This window comes from Magnolia sinica, chromosome 2 (assembly GCF_029962835.1).
Source record: "Magnolia sinica isolate HGM2019 chromosome 2, MsV1, whole genome shotgun sequence".
Taxonomy (NCBI): Eukaryota; Viridiplantae; Streptophyta; class Magnoliopsida; order Magnoliales; family Magnoliaceae; genus Magnolia; species Magnolia sinica.
In genome coordinates this window covers 103,948,768-103,959,097 of record NC_080574.1, presented here as the reverse complement: position 1 = coordinate 103,959,097, position 10,330 = coordinate 103,948,768, and the positions used below count along the sequence as shown (strand labels likewise).

General features: G+C 38.6%; 1 long non-coding RNA gene across 3 annotated transcripts; it reads left to right on the top strand.

Annotated features, from left to right (window-relative positions):
• The first annotated feature begins 1,257 nt into the window (after window positions 1-1,257).
• Window positions 1,258-3,120, top strand: LOC131237336 (uncharacterized). 3 transcript variants are annotated; one of them, XR_009167183.1, is made up of 5 exons: window positions 1,258-1,380; window positions 2,094-2,159; window positions 2,251-2,310; window positions 2,458-2,529; window positions 2,983-3,120. It is a non-coding gene; the product is annotated as an uncharacterized LOC131237336 (long non-coding RNA). The 3 variants fall into 3 exon arrangements; XR_009167182.1 differs by having other exon boundaries at window positions 1,262-1,380; window positions 1,490-2,159; XR_009167181.1 differs by lacking the exon at window positions 1,258-1,380 and having other exon boundaries at window positions 1,394-2,159.
• The last annotated feature ends 7,210 nt before the right edge of the window (window positions 3,121-10,330 follow it).

The following is a 10,330-nucleotide window of genomic DNA, read 5'->3' as shown; positions in this document are numbered from 1 at the left end:
TAGAGACGGTCCAGAACTGTCTCTAAATCCGTCCTTTTTCTTCATTTTTCACGTAGTGAGATCTTTACATTATCAACAAGTTGGATTGCAAATAAACATTACTAAAACCTTACGATGGGCTCTTGTTAATTTTTAATGGCGAGGTACTATATTATCATTCTTTCCAGTGGTGTGGTCCACTTAAGATTTAAATCTACACAATTTTTTATACTCGACACAAAAATGGGTTGGAGAAATATAGGGGTGGCAAGGATATACAACACATCATCAAAATCTCACTTTTATTATATAACTTTTCAATTTTTCTTGTCAAAATAAATAATCTAGTTTTCTTTTTTAAAATATATATTTTTTTACAATTTGTCAATTTTTTCACAATTTTGTTTAATTTCTTAAATTTTCTTTTTCAAAATATCATTTTTTTAATCTCACTTTTATTATATAACTTTTCAATTTTTCTTGTCAAAATGCAAAATCTAGTTTTCTTTTTAAATATATATATATATATTTATATATATATATTTTTTCAATTTGTGAATTTTTTCACAATTTTGTTTAATTTTTAAAATTTTCTTTTTCAAAATATCATTTTTTTTTCAAAATTATCAACATTATTCGAAGTTCTTAATTTTTTTTTTTCAAAATCTAGATTTTTATAAAATTACAGTTTTTTTTTTCAAAATTTAAAATTTTCTTAAACATTGTTAATTATTTTTCTAAGCTTTTCAACTATTTTTTTTCGAAATTCATAATTTTTTTGAGGTTGTATGTTGACCTGAGCATTAGAGATGGTTTAGGACCGTCTCTAATAGAGACGGTCTTTGACAGTCTCTAATAAAGACGGTTTACGTCCGTCTCTAATAGAAAGTCTTTAACAAAGCTATAAGACGGTTAAGGACCGTCTCTAATAGAGACGGTCTTTGACAGTCTCAGATTACAAGTAAAAGATGGCCAATGACCGTCTCTAATGCAGACGGCCAATGACCGTCTCAAATGACTGGATATAAGACGGTCAAGGACCGTCTTTAATGCGGACGGCCAATGACCGTCTCAGATGACCCCATATAAGACAGTCAACGATCGTCTTAAATGATTTTTGGACGTTTATATTTTTAAGACTATTAAGGATGGTCAGGGGCCGTCTAAAATTTTAGAGACGGTTTACGGCCATCTCTAAAGCGTCTTTAAACCAAGCAATTTTAGAGACGGTCCGGAACCGTCTCGAAATCCGTCCTTTTTTTTCATTTTTCACGTAGTGCAATGAAAATATACTTCAAGTTCTTAACACATGGTAGAAATTTTGACAATTGTTGTACATCTGAAGACAATGGGCAGGTTGTTAAAGCAAACAATCAAAGGGAAACCACATCTAAAAAGATGGTAAGATCTTACTGGTGTGCATGCATTCATGTAGACACAAGTTCTTAACACATGGTAGAAATTTTGACAATTGTTGTACTTAGTATTCAAAACTGAATTTTTATGACAGGGTTTTAAAACCATTCGGATCCTTTTAGATGCCACCTTGAAATGTAGGTTAATCACATGTATGAGGAGCGCAGGCTGCTTGTGGCCCAATCATGTGGAGAACTTGCAAAATTTGTTCACCCCAAGATACATGACTATCTCATTTTATCAATTGTGGCCCAATCATGTGGAGAACTCGCAGAATTCGTTCACCCCAAGATACATGCCTATCTCATTTTATCCATTGTGGCCCAATCATGTGGAGAACTTTCTTGAACTATATGCAGGGTAATGCTTCAATCGTAAACAAGAAATACGCTTGTTATAAAAATAAGAGTTTAATCATTAAAGAGGGAGTGAGAGAGTCATTTGTGTTCACCCAACCCATTCTTAGTGTGACGATAGAATTCTGTACAATCGTCAGCTTTCATATATAATGGTGCTGCTCGTGGAAAAGGACTAACTTCACCAAATTAACTCAATTGAGTTTTGTTAGAATATTTCTTAATAGTTAATCTAATCCATTATTGGATTACTATTTCAGTTTTAATATGTTGCTGGTAATCAAACTAGACGAACACAAAATTCCATAGAGAGGCCTAAGGGTTACTGTTGCAATGCATCAGGTCGATATACCTATACAGCAAAGCTGCCTGTGGTATCTTTCAAGCATTGGAGACAAGGATCCACAAGTATGACGTTTCTAAGCTTAGGATTAGCACTGTTACATAATTTAACTACTTGTGGTAACTATTTATTGTCATGTGTATGCTAATTTTCAAGGCCTCTGGCACATACATATTTCGACCAGATGGCGCTCCTCAAACAGCTGCTTCAAGATCGGTAATCTAGTTGGTTTCCAGTTTCTTGTTCATCGTAAATCGCTGAATAATGACTTGTGAAAATTGAAACCATTAAAAAGCAGTGTTAGTTAGCTTGTTTATGGTTTTAAGATTAGTAAACCTTGAATGTAATATCATTCGACTGTAGGTACCCTTGAAGATTGTGCGAGGACCTCTAGTTAATGAAGTTCATCAACAATTCAATCTGTGGATTTATTAGGTTCTCTATCTTTTATTCACCTATCAAATGGCCATTTTATCAAGATTAATTTATAATGTAGCTTAATAGGATTCTTTATTCAAAACATCTCTAGTGTCTCAGAGTCACAAAAATTTATCTTTTTCTATTTAAATAATTTAGAAATCATTTCATTATACTATTCCTTTAGAGACCTCTAAACTCGAAATGATGGTGAATAGAAACATCTAATACAATCATTTCTTTAAGTCCCAAGTCAACACATCATATAATGGAAGAATCAACTAAGTAATTCTACATATAGAAGTAAGGGATGCAAGAGAATGTGTAGTAGAGCTACCTCCAAAACATACAAGACCATGAAAATATATTATAAGATATTAGGACTTTTGATGAGACTACAACGGAATAAATATAGATATAGTAATGTTTTTCAGCATTGTTTCTCATGGTTTGTTTTTCAAATGTTTGCAGCTTTCTTTGATACACTGGTCATGTTGAATTGTGTTAGAAGATATCAACAACAATATAGAACTGAGAGATGTTTGCTTTAGCTACCTTGCAAGACCTGACATTTATGTATTTTGTGGGTTCTCGTTTCATGTTCCAAGCCACATAATTGTGGATGTAGTTGGAGAGAGCAGCAGTGGGAAGTCGACAGTGATCAGCCTATTTGAGAGGTTCTATGACCCCCAAGCTGGTGAAGTGCTCATAGATGGCATCAACTTGAAGAAGCTGCAACTTGTTAGCTAAGAGCTCATCTTATTCACAACTACTATAAATGAGAATATCGGATATGGTAAGGTGAGTGCTACATTGGAAGAAATTAGAACAATAACTGAGATTGCTAATGCTATAAGGTTTATGGACAAGATGCCACAGGTCGCATGTAATTTTTTTTTGGGTAAATTCATACTACTCTCACAAAGATGTTGTGGGGGTGTGAGACCCGACCCGAGTTCGCATGTGTGCATGTGTGTGTGTGAGTATGCATTCCGTCCATCTTGATCCCGCGGTCCTACCGGTCGAATCCCGGCGACCCGTGACCCTTGGATAGTGTTTGCGGTCATCCGTGAGCCCAGTCATGAAGACCCGACTCGGATCGAGTTGAGACCTATACCATTGTGACCGCATCGTCGTTGCGATTCCAACGACGCGTCTTGTGCATTCATCCGACTTATAGATCAAAAGTTGTGAGCATTTCATCATGTGGCCCACTTTTTGTACAAAAGCATATGGACCACTCTCAGGCACAAGTTCCCATGCACACCACCCACACACACTACAATTCCCATGGAATAAACACTACCCATCCTAAACACTACCCACACCTAACCTACCCTAGCAAGCATTGTTTGTATCACCATAGGTTATGATTTCTTTCTCTAACCAAGGAGGGAGAGTAATGATGACTCCCCTACAACCTTTCCTTTCTCTCTCTCCTCCTTCATTCTCTCATTTTCCTCTTTCATGGAAGAATTTCCAGCCCTCCCTCTCCCAATTTCCAGCAACTTTCCCTTCCTTTCTTCCTCCATCTAGCCATCACAAACTCATCTTGACCATTGAACCTTTAAGCTTGGAGCTTGGAGTACCTAGTGTTGGTGGTAGCTTGAAGATTCAAGGTGGGTGATTATAATTGTTGATCTTATTTTCTAACCTTTGATCTTTTTTCTTTCTAGATGGATCATATGGGACCCACCAATCCATGGTGGGGATCCCATGGATGTGGCCCTTTGGCCCATCCTACATGCATGTCATGATCCATGATGAGGCCATTCTCCATGGACCCCATCATGATGTATTTTATAATCCACTCCATCTTAAGGTCATCTAGACCCTAAGGATCATGTTGGGATGGCATCCCAACCATCCATAACAATTATATATCATGCATGTAGTGATTTTTTGTTGCATGTAAAATCAATGTAGTTGTATGGGTATGATTCACTCTTGGGAGGGCCCACTAGTGGCGGGGCCCTACCCCCATGGCCGGATTACTCTATTTCCTTCTTCTCTTTTCTCTGATGTATGGATGATAGTGTGTGTGTGGCCCATTTATAGTGGGCCTTGGATGTCCCAAAATAAATAAAAATAAAAATCCAGCAAGGTGGGATGCTCTTATCACCTAACTCCATGATCATCGGACACCTTAATCAAATGCATGCAAGTGTCCTAGTTCTAGTATGTGATTTGGACTTATGTGGGGCCCACTGAGGAAGGCCACACACCCTTTTTATGGCTGAGATTATTGAGATATAGGCTGATGTGTCCAGCCATGTATTGCTGTCCAAAAACTTGGACTGTTGCATGGATTGTCATGTTCAATCTTTGGCATGGATTTTTGGATCATGATTGTCATCATTTTCTTTATAAGTATGGAGTGTAATGAGAAGGTGTGGACCCCACCATGAGGTGTGATGGGTCATACCTCAGATGGTCCATGATATGGTACCCAAAAAGGAGGCCCATAGGGGTGGGCGGTCCACCTTGTTGGGCTGTCCAACCCACATGTATGGAGGGAAAACATACACTTGAGCTTGGTTTCTCTGAAGGATGGGCCACTTTTATGGACCCCACCTTACCTTATTTTATGAAGAAAATACTAAACCTCCATTTTTCCCCTCTTGGATGAAGGTTGGGCCCACCTTATTGGGTAAACAATGCATGGACAGCAACATCCCTTCCTGGACAGATTGAAATTCTTAATTTAATTAAAATATTTATGAGTATCCAAAAATCATAAAATTTTACAGAGAGGTGGTTCACTTATGGTAGGACCCACCTACAAAATTTTGGGGCCAATGGACACCTGTACACACCATGGTGGTGGCTGGACTGGCCCATTACAATACAGTGTCCAGATCAGTCCGATTTTTAGGACAGATTGATTTCTTTAAATAAATTAAAATATTTATATATGTCTAAAAATTCTAAAATTTTATGAAGATATGTTCCACCCATTCTAGGACCCACTTACCAAATTTCAGGGCCAACGGACCTCTGTGTACACCGTGGCAAGGGCCGGACTGGCCCACCACGTTGGGACGTCCAGGTCAGTCCGATTTTCTGGACAGTCTATTTTATTTAAACAAATTAAAATATTTCTAAGTGTCCAAAAATCTTGAAATTTTGTGGGGGTGTAGGTCACCTATGGAAGTATCACTCTGTAAAATTTCAGATCCAAAATACATTTGAGGTGCCCGTGGTGTGGCTGGAAGTGGTCTGCTAGGTAGGGACGCCCAGGCTGGGGCATCTAGCTTGCTTCGTGGGCCCACCTCGATGTGTTGAATGTCCCACCACCCATCCATGTAGGGTCCTTAGGGATTGATCATACTTGCCCCCTTTTTATTCAATTAGAACACATTAGGTGGATTTTTGGGCCATATACCCCAGGCCCATAGGACTGCCTACACATGGGACATCCCTGCCTTAGGCTACTGTTGGGCTTGCATTCTAACAGTCTGGCCCATTTCATATATGTATTGTATATCCTATCTCATCTGGTGGGGCCCACAGTGATGTGTGTGAGCCATCCAGAATTAATTATACTAAGAAATACTTCTAATGCTGAACTCCAACCAACCCAGAAATTTGGGTGGGCTGGAATTTGGCATTGAGCCCAATAATTGTTGCCTATAGATGTTCTTTGGGGCAATATGGCCCACTAGATTTGAGGAGGATTTATGTCAGTATCTTATCATCTTAAATTTTTTATTTTTTTTGGGCTTAATTAGTGTATGATTAAAGGCCCATCCCAAATAGGATTCTTCTTGGGCTAGTCTCTTAGTCAAGTAAGGGCCTTATAGCCTTGGTTGGTGGAACTTTTGATAGGCCCATTGAACCCTTGGGTCCTATATTTACCATGTCATTGTGATGGGCCTTATGGGCCAAATACTCAAGTAGTTGGGCCCTTGTTTGCCCACTATAATAAATCCATACTTGGGCCGAGATGTGAGGCCCAACTTACATGTGTTAAAAATTTAAGAATTTCCCATATGTTGGGATAATGGGCTGCCCATTAGGCCTACTACAATGAATGAACCTATGACCCTTATGGTTGGGCCCTAACCTTGCTTAAGGGTCCACCAGGTTGCCTTTGTTTTTGGGCTTAGTGTATGGCCCACTAGGCCATGGGTTGATTGTGCCTTGGACCTTTCTTTACATATATAGTAGGCTACCTTTTGGGACCCAGTTGAGGTTGGATGTCCTCCTTGGTGGCCCTAAGGTAGGCCCATAGAGGCCCTTATAGGTGGTTAAAGGCCCACCTTAGGCCTGGCTAGGACTGTTCCTCCTTAGGATTTTGACTCTCTTAGTTTGTGGGTCATCCCAAAGTACTGGGCTCCCACTAGAGGGCTTCTCTTCTTCTTAGAATACCTGTCGATGTGCCTAGATCTTGACCCTCCTTGGGACAAACGATGTCATATTCCTCAGGTAGCACACTTACATCATTGCGACCCATATGCATCATCTGTATGAATTGATTGCATTGTATAGTGGTCATTCGGGGATGAAGTTTCTCCCCTTTGCACATTGAGTGCCTGAAACTTGTGCATGATTTGTGTGTGCGACTCATGCATTGGCATCGCATTTCATGAGGATACCGCCCTTGCTTCATCAGGGCCTTGCCTCCACAGGGACATTTGTGGATGGCCGCATGTGTGGACACCGAAAATATTACTTGAGCATACGGGTGCGTAGGATGCCCATGGGTGAGATTCCCAAAACTTCCATGGTACCAAGGATCTGCTCCAACGCCGTGACCGGGTGGAATACATGAGCGCACGAGGGCCTTATACCGTTAGGGCCGCGACTCCCACCGTCGTGTAGTCGGTTGGATAGGGGTGTGGCCTTACCTGGTGTGAGGAGGCATTGCTAGGCGAGTCGACCAGCTCGTAAATGGGTCCGCTACCTTCGAGGCCTTGTTGGTGATTGGTTGTCCACAGCGGGTAGTGAGGTCTCTTACGCTCGTTTGATGTGCGGGGTCTGTAAGGCAATCTAGTTTGGAGTGTAATGGACCCGGTGATTTCCCTATGATTGAAAATGTACTTGACTTATGGTTATGAGCATTGACATCACTTACATCGCATCAGCATTGGCTGTACAAGCCCCCCTTTCATACATTGCCTTGGTATGACACTCATTACTTATTGCATCGCATTCATGGTAAGCCTTGGTAAGACTAGTGATATGTTCATTGATTATGCTTCTCTCCTTATACCTCCTACTATTCTTCTGTGCACCATTGTCACACACTTACACCACCCTCTAAGCTTCTATAAGCTTATGCACGATTGATACGTGCAGGAGACTCTAGGTAGGCGCCGTAGCAGCAGAGCATGGAGTAGAGTTGAGCAGTGAGGACTCCAGTGTTGCTGATTTCTCTCTCTTTTCCTTTTATTCTCATGTATGTCCTTTTGGACCTTTTGGATGATTGTAAAAGTTTAAATTTTTAGTGGATTTTGTGATGTGTGCCTTTGTTATTCTCAGATGTACTTGCTGTGATCTTGGGTATGCTCGCATTGGAAGTGATTATATTGTTATGAAAATCCTCCTTGTAGGATCCCAGGATCGGAACCTACCTCAGGAGCCGAGAATGGGGTACTACGGAGGCTGTTGCGGCCAGAACTGGCCATCGGGTTCCTTGTGAGTCCGGTTACCGAGTCTGGGGCGTGACAGGGGGGAAGGCTAGGAAAGGAAGACATTTGTAGTTTGTTTTGGTAAATTAATTATTTTATTAATATTATGCTAATTATTGTCTTGATGAATGTTAAATGGGTGAAATATGCACAGGTTCAATCATTTAAAACTGAATTTAGCCTCACTTGATGTCAACAAAGGCTTTTGTGACGACTTTATGATTTCTTTAGTAACAAGTGGACTCGTCACAAAATATCTTTATTCGTGACGAGTTTTATGTTTAGTAATGTTTTGCGATATATAATAGCGACGTGTAAACTTGCCGCGAATAAGCTATATTTAGTGACAATTTATTAGGTCATCGTAAATAATTAGTATTTGCAACAAAATTAGTGACAAGCAACACTCATCGCTTTTGCGACAAGTGTGAGGTTATTAATGATGATGAGGACTTATCGCAAAACATCTTTATTTGCAACGACTTTCATATTTAGCAACATTTTACGATATGCAATGGCGATATGTAAAATCATCGTAAATAAGCTATATTTAGTGACGATTTATTATGTCGTTGCAAATAATTATTATTGGTGACAAGCCACACTCGCCGTAAAAAACTTTTTATGATAAATTTGGGTTTGTTAGCGATAACGAGGACTCATCTTAAAACATCTTTATTCGTGACGAGCCTCATATTTAGGGACATTTTATGATATGCAATGACGACGTGTTAACTCATCTCTAATTAACTATATTTTATGACAAGTTATTAGGTCGTTGCAAATAATTGAGTTATTGGCGACGAGTTGTTTGTTAGCGACGAGAGGAATCGTCGCAACACGTCTTTATTTGCAACGAGTCTCATATTTAGTGACATTTTATAATATGCAATGGTGACGTGTCAACTCATTGCTAATTAACTATATTTTACGACAAGTTATTAGGTCATCGTAAATAATTGAGTTATTGGCGACGGGTTGCCATTTTTATCGATAAATAGAATTTGTGATGCCGTATTTGCAACAAACGTGGCAACGAGCAACACTCATCACTAAAAGTTTTTAGCGACGAGTTTGGAGTTTTTAGCGACGAGTTGACTTGTTGCGAAAAGACTGAATTGTTGTAGTGTTTCTAATGTGCTCAATGCATCCTAACTTACTCTCCAAGAATGATATTATTATTTTATAATGTCCACCATGCTCATCACTTCATGGAAAATATTTTAACTTAAGTAATGATTCCAAACCTATCCCCTTTTTCTTCTTTTTCCACCTTCAAATTTTGTATTAACAACCTTTATTTTCAGTCTTTTCCTACTGTTTCATTGAAATTTCATTTAAACACACATATATATGGCCTTTTTGTCGATCTAATTGTTTTCTAGTTGATTTTCTTTCATGTTTTAAGGTGGATAAAGATCTTCAGACTTGGTTCCTAACACTTTTCAGTGATATTCATGCTAAAACCAGAAATTCCAGTATTATTCACAGAAAACAAGTTAAGTGTGAATTATGACTTAGATTTAATTGATGTTTAAGCTTTCTATTAATTAAATCATTGAGAGAACTTAGTTAATAGTTTACTCAGCTGATCAAACTCCAAAAATTCAAAAAATTTGCTCTATATCTTATCATAGTACTTAAAACATGAATGATTACACAAATTTTCACTTTTCAAACAAGTTTTGAAATTGAAAAATTCAAAATTTTCAAATACTTTTGCTCGAAAAACTAGAAAATATAATTTATTTATTTTTTTTTTACCTAATCTCACCCCCAACCTAAATTCTACATTGTCCTCAAAGTAAAAGATAAATATAATCAATGCATATGAGACAATGAAAATAAAGGAGAAGTGATAGGAAGATAATACCTGAAGAAGAAGAATTAAAGCCTTTTCAAAGTTTTCTATTAGAGATCTCAGCTTGGCCGCTTATTTGGGGGTGATAGGGGGTGCTCACCTTGTGTATAATGCCGTATTTGTTCGTTAAGCTTCCAAACGATCTATTACAAAAATGCGACCTTCCATCGCTGATAATGACTCGAGGCATACCAAACCAAGAAATGATGTTTTCTTTTAGAAATTTAATGACCATTTGGTGATCATTATTTCAGCATGATATCACTTCAACCCATTTGGTAACATAGTATACTGCGAGTAAAATATAAAGATTTCCAAAAGACTG